The following is a 20,657-nucleotide window of genomic DNA, read 5'->3' on the forward strand; positions in this document are numbered from 1 at the left end:
GAAGCCGGGTTCACAACTGGTGAGTGCAACGGTGGTGGTGGGAGCCTCTCTCGCCTCCGCGGCAGCACTAAGGAGCAGCGAGCAGGTGGGTGGTAAGGAGCGAGGGGTCCTGGACTGCGAGAGGGTGCAGACAGAGCTGAGGGACTCTCCCTCCCCTCACCCCAGTGCACAAATTTTGTGCACTGGGCCTGTAGTATATAATAAAGGAAGGTGAAATCAGCTTTCAGAATCAGAATAGGACCAGTTACATAATTTGAAGTGCTCAGTGTAAAATCAAAATGTGGAGCCCCTTGTTCAAAATTTATTAGGAACTTCAAGATGGTGATAGAAGAACATCAAACTAAGCACCGGACTCTTCTAAGCCCAGTCACACATCAGGAAGCCGGCCTTGCCCACACAGACAGAGCTGACTGCCATGAAGACTCCAGGTAGGGAGAGGGTAAAGCCCCAGCGAACTGGTAATGCCCTGTTTACTCTCCTGGGTAACCAATAGCATCCTATCCAAAACCAGGTCAGCTTGACTCTTCACCAGAGCTCTATTTGGTAGTTACCTAAGTTAATGCCATCAACTACTTGGACTGGTTGTAACATTTTGCCATGATTAGTGTGCCTTCTGATGATGTATCTCAAGAAAAACCCTATCTCTCTAGGGCCTACCGATTCTGTGTGGACCCCTCATTCCTCCTTGCTGCCAACCCTCATAAACTCTAAAATTCGAGTCTATGTCTTATTTTTTCACAAATAAGCATTGTGCTATGTACAGTTTGGTGAGATATAGATGGATTTTTAAAGTGTACATGTTTTAGAAGACATTTTAATTAATATAAAATATTGGTCTGCTAATTGAAGAATGCCTGAAATATGTCATCATTTTGCACTGATTGAAAATATCTGATTTATCTTTTTTAAAAGGGAGGAAATATAATGATGTATCCCATTTCACTTATCATTCACACTGGAAAGCAGAATTTTCAATATACATTTCCTTAAAAATAGCAAAAATGCTATTAAAAGAAATGAAAGTTTTATTTCCAGGAAATGCTTGGTGTAAAGTCACTTCTCATCAGGATTTGTGGTAACCACATGTGTAACAACTGTTGGGGAGCACACGAGACTTGGTTGGAAAGTTTGTAAGGAGAACATTCTGAGCAAAGGAAAGTATGTGGAAGGCCACCTGCCCTGTTTATCGTAATTCCGACTTAGGGAGACTTAGGGAAGTGTGGAATAAGGCGCCCCTAATTATTCACTGACCTTTCCAAACAAGTCTGTGTATGTGTAGACCCCCGGGTGTTTACTGGAATCCTTATGCTTAATCTTTTGGGTGTCCTGGCTTAAAGGACATTACAAACACATGTGTCCTCCCAATATTACTTACCTTACTGATTGTATCTAAAAGATAAACTTTATCTCAAACTGCTATTACAATAAAAGGCTAACGAGGCAGGCAATTGAGGGTGCTTGGTCCCTTGAGCCAGGCAACCCCTTAGCTCTCTCTTTCACAGTGAAACTGTGTTGGAGTAATCTGTTCATTGGTTGTTGTTCAGGGGCTGCTGGTCAGCCCCAGCAAACAACCAATGTGAGGATCAGAGCAGCTGTAGTGTAAAGAGGGTCCTTCCTCACCTTTCCTTTCCACATGTCTGACAGCTTGAATGCCCGGACATCTCTGTCCCAGCCGCAACTGACGTTCACTTCAAGAACACTGAGATTTCCTCCGTGTGAAATAGCTGCTCAGCATCATTTTGGGTACAGCCACTATGATCTCCAAACTCGTTGAATCTCAGATCCTGAGCCACCCAGACACAGCTGACATGTCATCTCTGGTATAATAAGTCAGACCACTGTCACATGCTAAGCACTAGGGCAAATCATTCCTAGGACATTTATCTGATGTATAATTTTTAAGACAGATGACCATTAATACAAATATTCTGCCACTGTTAAAAATGTTTCTGGTTTAAGAACAGCCCTAGCTAGTTTGGCTCAGTGGATGGAGCGTTGGCCTGTGGACTGAAGGGTCCCAAGTTTGATTCCCGTCAAGGGCATATGCCTGGGTTGTGGACTCAGTCCCCGGTGGGGGGCATGCAGGAGGCAGCCGATCAGTGATTCTCTTATCATCGATGTTTCTGTATCTCTCTCCCTCTCCCTTCCTCTCTAAAATCAATAAAAATATATTTTAAAAAATACAACCACAACAACAAAATGTTTCTGGTTTCCCAAAGTCTTCTGAAATCATGAAAATAATGTTTTGCTCATCTCTTCCCCTGCTCAAAACCTGTCAACAACTTCCCATTACCTACCCGATGAAGTTCAGTCTCAGTTGATATTCCTTTCCTCAGTTTATATCCCACTATTCCCATGAAGTAACTATCTACCCAAGGAAAATAAGATTGTGATGTCTCCACAATATGACATGTTCATTGTTTCCACTGTACATTTGCTTCTGATGGAAAAGTTTTCCCTCTCAGTATATTTGAACCTTATGGATCCTTCAAGCTCAGTTCAAGGTCCCCATGATCCCTAAGCCTTTCCTGACTATTCATCTTTAATCTCTCTTATCTCCAAACTCACTTGTCATAACCAAAGCAGAACCAGCAAAGGATTGGTTCTGCTATCAAGACTGAAGTTAATCAAGGCAGCACAAGCTTTCTGGAGAGCCAACTGATGACACCAATGAAGAGACTTTAAAAAAGGGAAAGAGATTTTAAAAGGTTCCGCTCCTTGACACAGTAACTTCAAATAATTTGACCTAATTTCTTTTGTGAATTGCTATAGACTGATGTTTGTGCCCCTCCCCCCAAATTCATATGTTGAAACCTAATCCCCATGGGATGGTATCAGGATAGGGGGCCTTTGGGAGATGATTAAGTCATGAGTGTAAAGCCCTCATAAATGGGATTAGTGCCCTTATAGAGGAGTCCACAGATTATTTCCTCGCCCCTTACACCATGTGAGGACATAGCAAAAAGGTCTCAAATGGCAGCATAATGTAGTGGAAAGTGTTTGGATAAATTATATGACATTGCTGATGTCTAACAATTTTTGAGCTGCAAAAAATAGTAACTTTATATAGTTCAACCCAATATTGTGATTGGCAGTCAGAAATGGGATGAAAAGCAAGCCACTCTCAGTGTCAATGTCCTCTTCAGTGAGAAGCAACAAAATAGCTGCCTTGTACAGGGGAGAGCTCAGCACAGCAGTAAAGCAGCATGCACACGTAGCTGCTATGATTATCTGACACCTGTCACCCATGCCCAACACTAGTCAGTATAGCCCTGCATCAGGAATCCTGTCTCTAGCACTTTAACAAGATCATAAACTCTCAGAGGGAAGGGTGGTCTTACATCTCCCCAACACTGTTCTGCACAGGGTTCTGCATATGAGAGGCATACAATTCCTGTCACCTTGCCACCTAACCAAAACCAGCTCTCCCCAGAAGTGGGTGCATAGGACTGATCTGCAACCACTCTATCTTATTCTTCTTGTGCAACAGTCAAGTTTTAATGGTGATTACAGGTAGAAGGCAATTTTCATTCCCTCTCTCCTTTGCCATCATGGAACCTTTAATCCAACCCATGGCCTGTTGCTTCTTCTCCTATATTTATCCCCTTCTTCCCTACAGTTTACATCCCATTTAGGATCTCACTAACCTTTACCTAGATGACTACAGAAGCCTCTTTTTTATCCTCACTGCCTCCACTTTGTTATTACATATGTTCATTCATTCAGTCAGTCAGTCAGTCAGTCATCCATTCATTCAGTGAGCACTTACTCAGTAAGCATCCACTGAATGACCTGCACTAGCACACGTGGCAGATACCTTTGTACAAATTAGAAAAAGGTGCCCCTTGTGCCTTCCAGCAGGTAATGGACTGCTCGAGGCAGCATGCTTTGGTGAGCGGAGATGAGCTGAAACTCAGCCCCTACTCATGTCCCTTTGTAGGTGCCCCAAACAGGGCATACCCCACACAATTGTACACAGTGGCCCTGACCCACACTGTGCTGAGCACTGTGGGGAAGCAGCATAAAAGAAACAGGACATGCCCAGAAGGTCCAGGGAGGAACATGCAAAGGATGGCCTGCAAGCCAGGTCAGGAAGGCTAAAGACCATACATGACGAAGCATGAGGGGAAAAGAGATCAAAGGTGGTAAAACTGGAATAATAATAAGAAAGGTGTAGAGAGGGTCAGGCTTCAGGTTCTGTTGCAGACTCTCAAGGTCCAGAAGGGGCTGTCACTGGGCAACCCCTCCTCCACGTGCTGCTGGTGAACCTTCTCCTTCCCTCATGCCCAGCTGCATTGAAATCTGTTCCCTACTTGAGTGTGTTCAGCACTGACTACTGTGTATGAACACAACAGCAGTAGGCGACAAGATCTAACTTATTTTATGTTATCTTACATATTTTGAGTCAACATGTAAATATATTCAAACAATATGCAAAACAGGGGCTTAAGATGAGTTGAAAAAAATCTGGTCACCTTATGGTGAGTTCTCTCCACAGAGGGGACCTTTTTTATACAAGACATTCCTCAGCAGGCCCAGGAGGTTCTTCTGGCTGGAGGGGGCCCCTTCTTCCTCTCTCTGATGCCACTTATAAACCATTTACATAAATAGAGGCAGAGCTAGTCCCCAGTGCTGCAGGGGCTCCCAACCTGGGAATCTACATAACCATCACCTGGGGAGCTTTTAAAAACTGGGGTTCAATTCTGGACCCCACCCACTGCAATCAAATTCCATCCACTGGTAACAGGGCCCAGGCTCTGTGCTTTTGTTTTGTTTTGAAGCTCTAGATCCTTGCCACTCAAGAGAGGTGCTGCTGCAGACCAGCAGCATCACTGGTCTCTTATCTGTTCTCCTATAAGCATCTCCCATCTCTCACAGGAGCAGCTCCTCTCCCGCGGGAGCTTGTCAGAGATGCAGAATCTGAGGCCCCGCCCAGCCCCACTGAATCAGAACCTGCACATTAACAACTCCCGAGGGGATGCTTATCACATGAAAGTTTGAGAAACTCAAACTTGAGGGCAAATTGCAATCACTTGGGGAGTTTTCACCTAAGGAAGTGTGATGGCATTAGTCAGGGGCAAGGCCTAGGCTCTGGACTTCTAAAATCTCCCTGCTGGTTATGATGCGTAGCCAAGTTGGAGGACCATGCTAGATGATTCCAGCGTGGAGCCACTACCCTAATGCAGGAAAGTCTGCTCCCACAAAAAAGACTCTGAAGTGAGTCATGTGCTACCCATATAAATACACATAGAAGGCTGTGACAGTAGTAAGATCATAACTGAAAAATGCAGCAAACATGAAAAATATCCATGTTTAAAGAAAAGTCTTTCTGATGAAAAACATTAATACTCCAACTGCTAACAATATTAGAAATAGCAGTAATAACCACCTATGCTAGTGTCCATTTGAGCATCTACAACTTAGATGTGACTTCTACACTCAAGTTAGCGGTTTATTTACTAAGCTGAGAGATAGTACAGGGGTCTCTATTTTGGCTGCACATTACAATCACTTGGGGCACTCAGAAAAGAAAAACAACCCAGACCACACCCAAACCAATTAAACCTGAGCCTTGCGGTGATCCCAGGCCTTGGTATTTCTCTAAAGCTCCAGGAGACCCTGAAATGCAGCCAAGGATGGGAACCTCCGACCAGGGTCTGCAAGTACAGCAAGTGTTTTATTAATCCTAGACAGGGCTTGGGTGGTGGGTCATTAACAGTTGCTGAACATAATCCTACCAGATTTAGGCAGGGGAGTTGGGTGCTAATCAGCGACTGGGGAAAGATATTTTCAGAGGAGAGGTAGTTTCCTCACTCGGAAATCATGGTGCTCTGTTTCCCCACCCATTGAATCAGTAGCCATCACTGCAAAGATGTGGGGTAGTAAACACCAAGAAATCCATGCTGCGCTTAGAATCTCAAATTAGAGTTTTATATCAGTTCCTCAGTGATATCATAAACGTGCCTTTTTAACGAGTAGGAAGTCTAATTTCCAAAGTTTGATGGCCTTAACCTAGAGCTCCCAGGAGCAAAGTGAGCAAGGGTGGAGGACTAGAAGTAAAGGAAGTCTCTGCCATTGTCAGGGCCCAGGCCCTTCGGAAGTTGAGAGAAGCTCCAGGGGGACAGTGGGTGTGATGAGACTGGGGGAGGGTTCTGTCAGGCCCATTCCCATCCCAGGAACCTGCAGGTAGCAAAGGTGGGTAGAGAGGTGACTAAACTCAAGGTAAGCTGAGGGCACAGCTGAAAGCAAAAAACCGACTGTGCCAACTTCCCATTTCAAATGTCATGCGGCAGTGGAGTGAGTAGACACAGCAACACAAAGGGCTAGAGCAGGAGGTTCCTACTCCCCCAGATGTGTGAGAAATCCGGAAGTTTCTACTGACCCTTTGCCTGTGCTGCAGGAGTGAGACGCCATGCCATATCAGAGGATGCAGGTGGACAGCCAGGACGGGGGCACTGAGAGTCTCCATCCTAAGCAGCACCTGTGAGACTGTGAGAGTAGGGCCTCCAGCCAAGCCTGCAGACAAACCCTGTGCATCACCTACATCCAGGGGACACCCATCACAGACCACATGAGGCCAACAACCATTAGAATTGCATCAGAGATGCCTGACCGGTTTGGCTCAGTGGATAGAGCGCCGGCCTGCAGACTGAAGGGTCCCGGGTTCAATTCTGGTCAAGGGCATGTACCTGGGTTGCAGGCACATCCCCAGTGGGAGGTGTGCAGGAGGCAGCTGATCGATGTTTCTCTCTCATCGATGTTTCTAACTATCTATCCTCTCCCTTTCCTCTCTGTAAGAAATCAATAAAATATATTAAAAAAAAAGAATTGCACCAGAGAACAGAAGCCAAGGGGCATGAGAGGTGACTTACTCTTCATCGGAGTAGGGAGAGAAGGCTGCCAGAAGGCATTACATAGGTTCCCCTGGACCCCCTGCCACCCAGAAAGAAGTCCTGAAACTGAATATTGACCGTGTTTATGAGAAAGAAACTCTAGCCCGGCTGTCAGGGTTCAGTGGTTGAGCGTCGACCTATTAACCAGGAGTTCAGCGTTCGAATCCCAGTCAGGGCAGATGCTCGGGTTTCGGGTTCAGTTCCCAGTGTGGGGTGTGCAGGAGACAACCAATCAATGATTCCCTCTCATCATTTATGTTTCTATCTCTCTCTCTCCCTTTCCCTTCCTCTCCAAAACCAATACAAAAATTTTCTTTTAAAGAAAGAAACTCTAAACCAGAAGAAACAGTCATTTGAATAGTCAAACTTATAGGAATAATGCTGTCATGAACACTGATGTACAAATATCTGTTTGAGTCTCTGCTTTCAATGCCTTGGATATATCCCCAGAAGTGGAATTGATAATTCTATTTGATTGATTATATGGTAATTCTATATTAAATTTTTGAAGAACCATCATACTGCTTTCCACAGTGGTTGTATCATTTTACATTTCCTCCCAAAGTATATTATTATAAAACACATTATGCTGCATTCAAGTTCAGAAATTGGTGTTCTGGGACCAGAAAAAAGAATAATCTCTTATGTATCCTTAATCTTTAGAAATTGCCCCCACAAATTCTAATAAATTTTGATAAATTCTCATTTGTCTATAAACATAAGAAATAATAATAAGAAAACATATAGAGCATCATTTTAAAATAATACATCAATACATTTCCATTTAAGATACCATACAGAAATGATATGGCCCTTTAAATTATTTTAAGAAGATTGACTCTAAGATGGGATAAAGGTTGAAAGTAAAACTTTTTTACAAAAAATTTTGCACAGATCCACAGCTATGTGGCAGATTCCTGGCAGACTCCTCTACTGGGTCTGTCTTTTCAATCCTTGGAGGGGGTTGGAGGAGTGTAGCCTCTTCTAAGGTTATATAGTGGGGAAAACTGAGTTCTGAGCTTGCAGGACAATCTGATGTTTATGGAAGACTCTGTGCAACTAGAGTGAAGATTAGAGCCCATTCACTGGTCCTGCCCTCTCCCCTCTCCCCCCGCCCCCACTGTCCCCGCCCAGAGACAGTAAACTTCACCTACAAATTTCAACCATGCTATGACAATTAATAACTCGGTATTTATGCCAGCATCTATAATATGAGGCTTACTTATGTTCTCACTTTACTAAGTTCCCAAGTGCCCAGAGAGATTCTTTCCCTATTTCAAAAAAACTGTTTCTGTTACTATGACAACAGTGCACAGAGAAATGAGGAGCTTTCCTCAGGCATGAGGGAAAAACAACAGCGACTTGTCTTCTCATTGGCAGAACAGGGCCCTCGGGAGATTAACATGTGGCACAAATGCAAATAAGCACGCATCCCACTTCAGAAAAGCCAAAAAGATCTTCTCAGGGCAAACTCTCTCATGAAGCAATTATATCACACCTTAACCAAGTGCTCTCTTTTGTACTGAAATGAAGAAATCGTCTTTAGTGTCTAGAGTGGACACACACAGAATAGCAGTTGTGGTCCACTGTGGGTTTGCTGCTATGGAAGGACCCAGGCCACTGTGGGGTGCCAGGTACAAGGAGGGGCGTTGGTGAGGGAATTCCAGGAAAAGGGGTAGGTGTCAGATTTGGCAGGAGTAGAGAAAAAAGCAGAATCCTATTTCTTCCCAGTTTGGTAAAGTTTGTTTCTCACTGTTTCAGTGCAGATCTCTGCCTCCTCAGACATTCAGAACACCAGGAACAAAGCCAGTGACCCCAGTGAGAGGTCTTCCTTCACACAGGATGTGAAAGAAAGCAAACACACATCTTGTCAAAATTTAAAGTCACTCATTATGCTCAGTGAAATAAGCCAGACACAAAGGACAAATACTGTATGATTCCACCTATAGGAGGTACCTAGAGCAGTCAATTTCAAGAGACCAGAATTTCAAGAGAACAGAGTGGGAGAATAGGGAGGTTTGGGAATATGAAAATTCTGGAGATGGTGGTAAAAGTTGCACAACAATGAGAATGTACTTACTGCCACTGAACCGTACACTTTAAAACAGTTAAAATGGGCCCTCAGCTGTTTGGCTCAATGGGTGGAGCACTGGCCTATGGTCTTGGGTTCGATTCTGGTCAAGGGCACATACCTCGGTTGTAGGCGGGAGGCACCCAATCGATGTGTCTCTCACACCAATGTTCTTTTCTTTCTGTCTCTCCCCCTCCCTTCCACTCTCTCTAAAAATCAATGGAAAAATATCCTGGGGTGAGGATTAACAACAACAGAACACCACAGTTACAATGGTAAATTGTGTATCATATATATTTTACTACAATGAAAAAAATTAAAATTATGAAATCACTTTCCCTTGTTATATCCATGCTGGGGATTGATCAAATTCAGTATCAATCAGCAGCCAATTAATACTGAGTTTACCAGGAGCTGGCCCTTGCTCAGTAAGGGCCATGGGTGTGTAAACATGGACATAAAGCTGTGTGACCAGCAGACCCTCACTGCCGCCCAGGATTCAGTCCGCTTGGTATGGCCACATAAGTCTAGTTCTCCAGGTAGGCACACAGCGTGTAAGTTCGGTAAATCCCAGGAACAGGGAAACCCTCATACAACTGTGTGACCATTAATGGATCCCAGAAAAGAAGGCAAGTTTTCCATGAAAATAGAGATCCACATTTATATCCCATATGGCTTAGACTTTTTAAAAGAATAGTTTATTGATTTTTAAAGAGAAAAGGAGAGGGAGAGAGAAACATCAATGTGATTGGCCACCTCCTGCATGCCCCCACGGGGGACTGAGCCCACATCCTGGGCAAGTGCCCCAATCATGAATCGAACTGGCAACTTTGTGGCGCACAGGATGTCGCCCAGCCAACTGAGCCACACCGGCCAGAACTAGACTTTATTAATAAATGCGGCGGTGTCACCATTCAGGGTCACTCCACCCTTTGGCACCTGGGTGCCTGGTAGCTTCTCTGACAGCAAACACTTCCGTCTCTGAAAGGAAGATGAAGGGAAGGGAAGAATTCTACACAAGCTAAGACTACATCAGCCCAGAAGACAATAAGGAGGGGAGGGCGGGGAGAGGAGGGGAGGGAGAGAGAGAGAGAATGAGGAAAAGGAAAAGAGGGAGGGGAAAGGGATGGGTCCTGGAGGTAAAGTTGGGGTGGATAAGAAAGTGGGAGGAAGAGAGGAAGGTGGAGGTGAAGGCAAATAAGGGAGAAAAGGCAGGGGGCGCTGGGAGGGGAGAGGAGCTTTGTTTTTCCGAAGAGCTAAAAACAAAGCCCCCTGTTTAGTGTTGAAGAGAGGATAACAATGGAGCATGTGCCTGTTGGTGGGTATTCGCCGTAATCCCACTTTCTCACTCTACTTTTGGTGAGAGAAGGAGGAGCAGAGGGTTTATCTAAATGGAACACTGGAGGGGTTTTTCCTTGGAGTGACACTGAGGTCAAGAGGGAAAGCGGCCCTCCTTCACTGAACACGGTGAAGCACACAATGCGATTAGCATCTCTTCTGTTTCGGGGCTGCTTCAACCCGGGACCTCTGGAAACACAAAGGAGTCCGGAGATGTTGTTCATTAATAGTTAACTGTTGAAGCCGCTGAGAACTTGGTCCAGGAATGATGCTCAAGACCCTCTACTCAGAGAGATTTGATAGATGGATTTCCAACTGCAATCCCAGTGTCCGGGACTTTGAGAGATAGCACCTGTCAAGCACAGAGCATGGCGCTTTCATACATTGTACCTAAAACCTAAAGAACATGCCCTCTTACTTCCCTTTGCCTCTGTAGAGAGGATTTGGGTGTTTTTGTTGTTGTTGTTTTGTTTGTTTTTTTGTTAATCCTCATCCAAGGATATTTTTCCATTGATTTTTTAGGGAGAATGGAAGAGAGAGGGAAAGACAGAGAAACACATAGATTGGTTGCCTCCTGCACAAGACCCAACCAGGGCCCGAGCTGGGAGGAGCCTGTACCCAAGGTATGTGCCCTTGACTGGAATCAAACCCATGACACTTGGTTTCGCAGACAGATGCTCTATCTATTGAGCCAAACCGGCTAGGGCTGATTTGGTATTTTTGATCATGAAATGCCTAGTGTCAGGAATAGAGCATACTTGTTCCAGTCCTGGCCAAAGGTTAACATTAGAGCACAGCCTTCTGTTTAGATTGCTCATTGTTGGCATTCCTGCCTGAGAAGGTTGATTCTAAAACCAGTTGCAGAAAAGATAGTATTTAGTAGTTGATGTATTGAAATAGCCAGTGGAGGGTATAGGAAACATGATTACCATAGCACTGCCAGAAAGTTTCACATAGAAGGCCATTCACACAGTTTCTCCTTTTACAGATTCTGTGAGTGCTGGGTTATTCTATCTCAAAAAAATAATAAATTTAAAGCCGAGATTATTATTTCCTGGCTCAGGCACAGGAGGTAACTGAGTAAATGTGAACTAGAAAGATCAAATTCTTCCGTAACTTTTTTTTAAAGGTCATGACAGAAGACTGTCCACCTGACAGAGGTAACCATGGATTCTTTCACAGAGTTCTCCAAAAGCACAAAGGCTGCTAAAGTGTCAAATTAATGCATCTGCCCATGACCAGGTTCTTTGATATGAAACTAATCATGGAGGGGGAAATTGTTTTCCTTCCAGAAAGTGGTTCTGCAATCTTGAGAAAATAGGTCTCTCTGCATCTTCACTATTCTTTGTAACTGTCATAAAAATAATCTGATTAATGGCATCTCCATTTTCTTCTTCTTCCTAGATTCTCTCAAAAATACCTTTCAAGTGTCAATCTCAATCAAATGAGACCAAAATGTTACATAGCTTAGAATTCTGATGTTTTATTAGGGACAGTTCCTTGATTATCCTGATTTGCAGATTTGGGGAGGATTTAATATTGATTGCTCTCTAGCGCTGAATAATTTTTAGAAAAAACACCCAGTCTGAGCCTAATTGCCAGACCCATTCTACATACATGAAAGCTGTGAATACAAGCTGCGATCACGAATCACGTGCCTGTGCCTTTGATTGTGTGGGGCCCACAATAAGATTAAGATTGTTTTTTTCTTCCTTAATTATTCAGCGCTAAGTGTGATGAAAATTAAAACTAAACATATGGATATGATCAGGAAGGGTTCTTCTAATAGTTTTTTTTTAAAGTATGGTTAATGTGCTACAGGCACTAATTCCTTTAAATATCTATTTAAGGCAGGACTTCTTAGAACTTGCTCTAATTTTAGGGGAGCTTAATGTGTTTTTTTCTTAATTGGGTGCCACACTTAGCAATGCACTAGCTCAAAATGCAAAACTGCAAAACAGCACCTTTCCCCTTTACTTTCAGTTCCCCTCAAAATTCACTCTTACTGAATATGTAGTGTGGAATGAACTGGTAAAACTCAGAGAGTAATACTTTTATTATAAATTCAAAGAGAATAAAATTAAAAATTGAGAGATGAAACCTTCCCTAAGCAATATGTCCACAATAACCTATGTTATGGTTTATTTATGATTTGAGTCATAATTTTCTATGATGATGGTAAGAGAGAGGAAATAGGTTATCCAGAGACCAAGATAATCAGACATTTTTTTGTATTTGTCTGTGGAATGCATTAACTAATTTTAAAACTAATCTTATATTTTATGTAGACTAACACTGATATTTGTCTTCCTTTGGAAAGTGCTAATGATATGCTAAGAGGTAGGTGGCTCAGAAATCTGTTGGGTGACAAAAGACAGACCACTTGAGATTGAAAAGTTGATGCAGGTTTTCATAGCATCCAACAGACAATCTCCGAATGGTTCTTCCTCTGACTCTGGTTTCGGAAATGCAAGCAGGGGACAAAGGAACACTGAGCTATAAGGTAGGAGGCCCCAAACATTTGTTATTAGACAGACTGACCTCGGATTTCAGCTTCTGTCTGCCTGGCACATTTCCCAGGTCCTCTTTGGCACCTGGTTCCATTCTTCCATCTCATACTTCCCATTCCCAACTGTGCCTCCAAAATCTCTTGCAGATTCCACATTTAGCTGAGCTCACATTTCTTTGCTAACCCCAAACTCTTAGATACATTTCCAAGTGGAATCCAATTGCCCTCCAACTCTCTGCATTGGTCCTTATTCCTCTGGTTCATTCTGCCTTCTCCCTGGGTCCACTCACTTGCTTGGGTTGGGCTGGAGGACTTAGCAGAATGTTGACTGTTCATATGGGCCAACTAGTTCCCAGTAAATGTTTCACTAGGTTACTCTTGCTGGATCTCTGTGGTCTAACACCAGTCACAAATACAAGAGGATCTAGCAGAACTCATCACATCTATTCAAAAACAAAAAAACAAACTTCACATAATTCTCCATGGCATTTTATTTATTTATTTTTAAATATATTTGTATTGATTTCAGGAGGAAGGGAGAGGGCGAGAGAGATAGAAACATCAATGATGAGAGATAATCATTGATCGGCTGCCTCCTGCATGCCCACTACTGGGGATTGAGCCCACAACATGGGCATGTGCCCTTGACCAGAATCAAACCCGGGAACCTTTAGTCCATAGGCTGACGCTCTATCCACTGAGCCAAACCAGCTAGACCCTCCATGGCATTTTAAAGAAAGCAGAGCAAAGAAACAAAACCCAAGAACTCAGTTTATCCCATCCCAGCAAGACCAGTAGACTGCAATAACAATCCAAAGGCAGGGAAACTGACAGGATATTAAATTACAAAACAGCAACATTTGCATAGTAATTCCCACTAATTAAGAAAGGAAGATATAAGTTGTTTGTTATAAACACCACCAGGTCTTGAGCAAACACCACAGAGCCAAACCAAGCATTTGTCTAATCAGAGCCACTTTCCAAAGCGTTTTATTGGTGCAGCTGCAGAGCGCACATTTTATCACACATGCTAATAATCCCAGTTATGTCGCCTACATTTTAATCATTTGTTCTGGGCTTGTTTCTCAAACAATTAGCACTAATGAATGGTCAGAATACCTCGGATCATATATGTCTAATTGCAGTCAAGAGCAGTTCTTGCCCGCATGTACATTTCAATTTACCTCTGGGGATAATGTTTGTTAATTGTATTTCCTTATACGCAAGTGATGAAAAAGGCAGCTCAGGCAAAAAGGGACTAAGTGTTCTCCTCTTTCCCTTTGTTCCCACAAGAAGCTAAAGTCACTTCAAGAGGCACTTAATCCCATCATCCTCGGTTCCAATTGCCTTGCAGCATCTATCAGAAAGAACCTAAAGTAAAATGATGCAGCTACATAGTGTAATTAAACACAATTCAGGTAGTTACTGCTTGGGGCCCTTTACAGGTCCACATACTTAAAATTGCCCTGCAGGGATCCTAACACTGTACTGTTTTAAATTTGGTCAGCAACACTAGCTGGAGGAAAAGGAGACATATGAAAAACCATCACCAAACAACAACAAAAAGCTTACCACCCTCTCCTAGTGTGAACTGTCAAGCAAAAGAAAGAAGAAGGAAAGTCTGAAGTGAAAAAAAAAAAACCAACAACCCACAATTCTCTGCTACAAAATGAAATAAACATAGAAGGAAAGGAAGGAGGAAAAAGAAAACTGATGCTTTCCAAATTCACCAGAACCTGTCCTAATGCAACATTTGCACTTAAGGGGGCGGGGGGAAAAGTGTAGTAATACTGGCTGGGTCTCTTCAACATGAAATGAAACAGCCTTGTACGATCTATAACATAAAAGTAGAGGCTATCTGAACATTTAAACTCATTAAGAAAAATACAAAATAAATGTGTGGTGTGTCGAATTCCACAGTTACTTATAAAGGCAAGGTGTGAGAAGTACTTCTTAAAAGCTTGGACAAGATTTCTAAAGCCACTTACTTAAATCACTAAAAAGAAACTGGGTGCTGAGCCGGTTAGGCTTCATTCATACTTGGCTTTCTGAGCCAACATGAGTTTAACACTGTGTTTTCTGCTGTTTGCATTTAACAAAGAGCCATCAATGACAGAAGGTGGGAACAGGGGTAATTCTCTGGTTTTGTTTCTTGGCTAAAGTATTTTTAAGTAAAAACACAACTCCCCAACAGATGTAAAACTAAATGTTAAAATAACAATGTGTGTTTAAGTTTTACCATCATTTCCCCCTTTATAATAAAAACGGGAAGGAAGGCTTCCTGTTGATTTACGAAAGAATTTCAGGAAAAAATGCTAAGCACATGCCTGAATGGCCTACTGGATGTTAAGGAGCTTTTCAGGAAGATGCCAGGTTACTCCCAGGATAAGGTGCATTCTGGAAGCAGCCCACTCCTTGACACTAGAACACAGCACTTCACAGCTGCACCTATAAATACTTTCTAAGATGAAAATCAGTGGCAAATGTAATTGTGGCCTGAAAACTACTATGTGTGAGTATGCGAGGGTCATATGACTTGTCATTCAAATCATAAAATAATTGTCAAGTGAGATAGCCAACAACAGTTCATTTAAACACAGAACAGTTCATTTTCCACACAAATATTCTAGCAATTTAAGTGAGTGCAAAAACCTACACCTGAAAATGTAAAAGTTTAACCTTAGTCCTGGATGGGTAGCTCAGTTGGTTAGAGTGTCATCCCGATACACCAAGGTTGTGGGTGAAGCAACAATGAATGCATAAATAAGTGGAACAACAAAGCAACAAAGCAGTATTTCTCTCTCCCCACCCCCCTTCTTCTATCAAATCAATTAAAAAAAAAAAAGTATAACCTTATATGAACTACTGATTCAAAATGGCACAAATTGTGTTTCTGTCTTCAGTAAAATCAAACTTTAAAAAAATCTATAATTTTTTAAAAAATCTGCTGTCCATGCTTTTCAACTATATTGATCCTAGTGTTAGAAATACTATAGATGCTCAAATGGTTTTGTGTTGTGAAATTAAGTTATTTTCTGTAAGTTCAAACCTATTGCCCTGGCCAGCATGACTCAGTGGTTAGAGCATCGGCCCTCGAACTGAAGGGTCACAGGTTCGATTCCAGTAAAGGACATGTACCTGGGTTGCAGGTTCCCCACCCTGATTGGGGCGCATGGGGGAGACAACCAATTGATGTGGCTCTCTCACATTGATGTTCTCTCTTTCTCCTCTCTTCCCTTCCTCCCTCCTTCCCACTCTCTCTAAAATCAATGGGGGAAAAATCCTCCAGTGAGGATTAACAACAAAAAAACCACCCTATTTATTATTATTCAGTGTTCAGTTTGTTTTCAAGTAGTCATTCAAAATCAATAGCCCTCAATTGGTGGGGGTGTGGAGCTGACACCCCCATCACCATATTCTTGTCACCCTTGCCTTCCAGCTGCCCTGGTGGAACTGAGAAGGGCAAGTGGATGACAAAAGCACCCCTGAGCTTGATTCCCTGTCTCTGCACCATCACCACCAAATTCCCAAACAATTGATTTCATGATCAGGCATCAATGCTTTTTTGCCACAACTGTGCTGCTCAAGTTAAGCTGGTTGAAAGCAGGGCACTAAAAAAACCACATTTTTGATCCATCAAAATATCTGTTTCATCTCTTACAATATTTTTGGTCCATCAAAATATCTGTTTCATCTCTTACAATATTTTTGGTCCATCAAAATACCTGTTTCATCTCTTACAATATTTTTCACTAGCTTGGATCAAGATAGGCAGGTACTTTCTCTTAACAGGGGACATTTTAGGAATATTCAAAAATGAACTAAATAAGAGAAAAATGAATTAATTGATAATGAATTTCTGGCAAAAGTCTGGACTACAATCTGTCTTCTGTAACAATTCCTACAAACAGGTGTTTTATCAATATCAGATTTCTTTCCTCTCTTGCCCCAGGCCTCCACACTGCTCCCTTGTCCCTGCAGCTCCCCTGGAACTCCCCAGGGATGGAGCCCACTGCTGGCTGCCAGGAGCAGCCCCACGACTGGCCCTTCGATTCCTGCGCTTGATCCAGCGGTGTGCACGCTGGCTAAATGCTGCCCGATAAGCTGAGAGCAGGACTTGAAAATGCAGCCTAATTACTGTGATTACAATCTGTGTCTCAAGCAGCCAAGGCCTCCGAAAAGTGTCTCCAGGCAACCTGTCTCTGAATCAAAAATCGCAGTTTGAGAGATGCAGAATCTATACACGCAGACTTTCCAACTCGTTAAGTCATAATATGGGCGTCAATTTGATACCTTCTCCCGAAGCACAGAAGTAGCTAGCATGAGCCCAGCACACAGGATGTACCAGTGAGACAGAGGGAAAGGTTCAAACAGAACCCAAATAGCCACAACAACTGCACTCACCAGAGCCCTGCAACATGATGCCCAGAGGGCGATTCTCACGAGGTGACCTGAGAGCCTGGGAACCCAAACCAGGGAGCAAGGGGGCGCGTGAGACATACTCGGAGGCATTACTGCTCTGCAAAGAGCAGGGAAGAATTGTTCTGAGAACCTCGACCCTCCCAGTATCCATGTGAGTTGTGTACTGACTACGGAGCTCCGGAAAGGCAGATGCACTGGAGTCAGAGAAAGTGATGTCATAAATACCTCACATGACAACAAAGAATTAGAAAAATATTGATATGAGAGAACGCTAAGATGTTTCATTTCCATGGGCTCATAAACATCTCTTTCAATAAGTCTGGAAACCAGTTGAGGAGCAAGGCAGCTAGTTTTGCTCTGGAGTGCACGGTACATTTTCCTTTTTTCACAGACTGTGAAGATGTGCTTGTCCCTGTCCAAGTCCCGGGGCCAGGGAATTAGAACAGAAGTAATTGCTCTGAATCATCATGCAGAATTCTAAAGGAATTTCTATTCTCACTGTGACATCAGAATGCCAGGTTTCCAGACACTGCCCTAGAATTGAGTGTGATTTCACAGCTCACCCATCACAGGGATCCTTCTGCAGCTGTTGGGCACCACCCGGGCTTTCTCTGCACCCATAACACGGGCTTTGGAGGATGGGAGACTTTTCAGAGGAAACACGTGTCAGTGTGGTCCCGAGACAGTAGGCAAAACCTGACCTGTCATTCTGAGCCTGGCCTGAATCGGTCAACATGTGCTGAAGACCACAGAGCCTTTATGATAATATGACTTCAAATATTTTTCTTTCCTCCCTTCATTTCCTTTTTCCAAGTACTCAATTCAAAGGTGTGTCTGTAAGTGTGTTTATTTGAATATGCAACCACTTTTACAGGGCTCAGTTGTTTTAAGTCAAGTACCCTGAAGATAGAAGGTAAAAGTTTCAGTATAAACTCGTTCTATAAAACACCATTATTTGATGACTTCTTTATTTACTGATAAATCACTCTAAATAAATTTTTGAAAATTTGTCATTGTATGTTTTAAGGTTTGGTGACTTCAGATGGTATTTTTTCTTTTTTGAAGAATTAAATGAAATCACAGCATTAGCCTGGCAAAATAAGCCATTCCTGCTTTTAAAAAAATTAACTGATTCCCATGTCAGGCTCCTTTGCCACTAAAAGTGAACAATCTATTAAGTCAAAACTTTTGAGTACCTAAGTTTTCATTTTTTTTTTTCCAAGTCTGATGAGAGAGCCAGCAAGTCTCCTAGTCTACTTCTGAATCTGAGCCTCTGGGTCTGTTTAGTCGGCCTTTTGGCTCATGGACACTGATACGAGTTTATCAGCATCTAGCACAGGCCTGGTATGTGGTCACCCGCATGCTTGTTGACCAATTTGCTTACCCACTTCTTTCCTGCTTAAATGTAGGAACCATCCAAGTCATCATCATTGCATTTCTCAATGGCAAGAAACACATACTTTTGTTCCATTTCTAAGACAAATTCTTCTAAGAACTGTCAGCTCTATACCAGAGTCACAATCTGGCCCCTGCAGGCTGAAAAATAGCTTAGTCTACAAGACCACTAATGAGAAAATGCACCAAAAATATGCTCTGATCAATACAAATAAGTATAATGAAGACTGTCCCAGAAATAATTTCAATCAATTTTATACAATTGATTTGTTCTTTCAAGGAGCCTTTAATTTACTCAATCCCTGATTGAGTTGTTACATGAGTCATGAAGGTTTAACTATGAAAATAAAAGCTGATATTTCAATCAGGGAATACCCAAGATGGTTTAATTAAAGAATTTTTGCATCTCACTTACAGAACATTGCTCCTTAAGTACGGCGTGGCATTTATTTAAAATGTCCCAGAGGCAATTAAGCCTGTGATTAACAATAAAATTTTCTTCCTTAGCTTCATTCTCAATTACCAGGAAGCTCATTTCTCATTGCCTGGAATTTCCAACACGCGGTACTCAAGGATTTAACTTGCATGTGAATCCATATAATCCACGAAAAAAGGTTAGAAGAAACTGAAGTATTCAGAAGCTAGCCCTCCCTAAGGGTTGGAGCTCTTACATGTATTGCAGTTTGCCTCACATGTCACCTTTGACTTGCAGCCTAGCCGTGTCCGCAGATGTGTGATGACTCCCGAGTCAGGAGGGGAACAAGGGGACCTGGTGACCAGGACACAATTCCTGTCTCTGAGATCAGTTGTTCTTGAGCTCAGAAAAGAGGAAAGACAGTGATTAATAATATACTTGCTCTAGATCATGTTTTGAGGAGAAAACAATGTTGAAGTCCCAAACTAGCTAGCTCAGAAGACCCTTCCACTTCCCTGGAAAGGAGGTGACCGGTGAGGAAAGAGCAGCAGTTTCAGGCATGAGCTCTGGAATCCAGCAGACCTGAATCTGGTGACCCCATGGGTGTGTTATTCAACCTCTCTAGATCTCAGATTATGAGTTGGATTGTTGTGAGAGTGAATGAAGTGGTGCACATACACCCAATAAAGTGCCTCAGACACCACAAGTCCTATTAATAACAGCTGCTATGAAGGAGACACTTTCCCGACCTCCGTGAACTAGACACCTGGGTCTGGGTCTGGAGCAGTGCGTCACCCAGGACTCTACTCAGGCATGCTGTTCTCTCTGTCGCAATCTCTCTCTCTCTCTCTCTCTCTCTCTCTCTCTCTCTCTCTCTCTCTCACACACACACACACACACACACACACACACACACACACACACACACATAGAGTGGCAGGCACTGCCACATCTAGGGAGCAAACCTACCAAGGGGACCAGGGAGCCTGTCTCCATACTATGGTCAGCACTGCAGAAAATAAAGAAGTCAGATTTATATCTTCTCTCTGATGGTCCCAGGTTTTCAGAACTTAATAGTTTGGTAAGCTCTCTATATAAAAGTTCTGCCTTATCAGTGAAATTGTAATCAGATGTACAATAATGTTTCATGATTATCTATGTACATTAATCTACATCTGAAAAGAGAAAAATCAAAAGGATTTTGCCATTCATTTTATTTTAATGTCAGACAAATTTTTATTCAGTATTTCATTGATTCAACAAATAGATATTAAGACACCTAAAGTGGGCAGGGGTGGGAGTATGAGGGTGGGGGAGGATTTGCAAATGAGGAGGAGAGAATCAGCGGGGGGGAGGGGGGGCGCGGGTTTGAGCTCTAGTCTCTAGGGCAAGAGAGCAAATGCTAACACTGGTTGGAAAACAGTGGCCCAGAACTCAGGGGTGAGGGGGAATTCAAAGAAGGCTTCTCGGAAGTGGTGACACCAATAGGACCTTGGAGGGGGGAAGACAAACTCCAGAGGCAGAAAGTACATTCTGAGAGAGCAGAATGAGGTAGAACACAGGCAACTCACCAATTTCCTCTCCTCAGTTAGCATTAGCAATTTTGCTTTCCTT

The 20,657-nt window shown here is 42.8% G+C and overlaps 1 protein-coding gene across 9 annotated transcripts in view; it reads right to left on the reverse strand.

The window, feature by feature from the left end:
* CLYBL (citramalyl-CoA lyase) overlaps positions 1-20,657 on the reverse strand; it is a 231,246-nt gene that overhangs the window by 107,524 nt on the left and 103,065 nt on the right. The window lies entirely within an intron of this gene.

The sequence above is a fragment of the Plecotus auritus genome (genome assembly GCF_963455305.1).
Source record: "Plecotus auritus genome assembly, chromosome: 3".
NCBI classification, from domain to species: Eukaryota; Metazoa; Chordata; class Mammalia; order Chiroptera; family Vespertilionidae; genus Plecotus; species Plecotus auritus.